At 45.1% G+C, this 902-nt stretch overlaps 1 pseudogene; it reads left to right on the top strand.

The window, feature by feature from the left end:
• The first annotated feature begins 550 nt into the window (after positions 1-550).
• LOC124607740 lies at positions 551-668 on the top strand (annotated as a pseudogene).
• Positions 669-902: the final 234 nt, after the last annotated feature.

The raw sequence follows: 902 nt of genomic DNA, 5'->3' as shown, positions 1-902 counted from the left end.
AAATGTCAATCGTTAAAATCAGATTTTAGCATTCAGGTCTTTGTTACAAAACCTGTTAATTTCACTTTAACAGTAAATCCTAAACTATTAGAGATATGATCAGTATTCAAGTTTTACTGGGATCACCATGAAATTTTATGAAGGATGGTAGATTAAAATTACTGTGGCTTAGTTCCCTGAATAACTACAGAATTAAATAGTTTTGGTAAATGTTTCCCTTTTTGGCCGATCTTAGGTCTGCCGTATTTAACACTGCTATGCTTCGCTGGGTTTCCCTATGACGTAGGTTCTCGTCTGTCTCACTCACACACTACAGTGCTTAGGCTTCAATAGACAATAGATGCCTATGAATTTCCCATCTCGTGGTGAATCTGCGCCCTTTGTGGCACACGGTCCTCTACGACAGGGTTCGTTTCACAATTCCTGTAGCTGACTCTTTCGGCCATATATTTAACTCACAGTACAATGGTCGTTAACTCACAGTGTCTAGTAGTTTTTTGGGAAGTGCTGTGTATGAAACGTTTATTTCATTAACATGGTTGAGTGTGTGCCTAACGGCCTTGCCGCAGCGGTAACACCGGTTCCCGTCAGATCACCGAAGTTAAGCGCTCTCGGGTTGGGCTAGCACTTGGATGGGTGACCATCCGGTCTGCCGAGTGCTGTTGACAAGTGGGGTGCACTCAGCCCTTGTGAGGCAAACTTAGGAGCTACTTGATAAAGAAGTAGCGGCTCCAGTCTCGGAAACTGACATACGGCCGGGAGAGCAGTGTGCTGACCACATGCCTCTCCACATGCCTCTCCATAAGAGGGCCAGTGACGCTTGTGGGCTGAGGATGACACGGCGGTCGGTCAGTGCCTTTGTTCGAGAGGAAAAAAATGATTGAGTTTGTGAATGTGTGTGT

This window comes from Schistocerca americana, chromosome 3 (genome assembly GCF_021461395.2).
Source record: "Schistocerca americana isolate TAMUIC-IGC-003095 chromosome 3, iqSchAmer2.1, whole genome shotgun sequence".
In the NCBI taxonomy this organism is placed as follows: Eukaryota; Metazoa; Arthropoda; class Insecta; order Orthoptera; family Acrididae; genus Schistocerca; species Schistocerca americana.
Note: the sequence above shows the minus strand (reverse complement) of the source record. Positions and strands in the feature narration are given on the sequence as shown.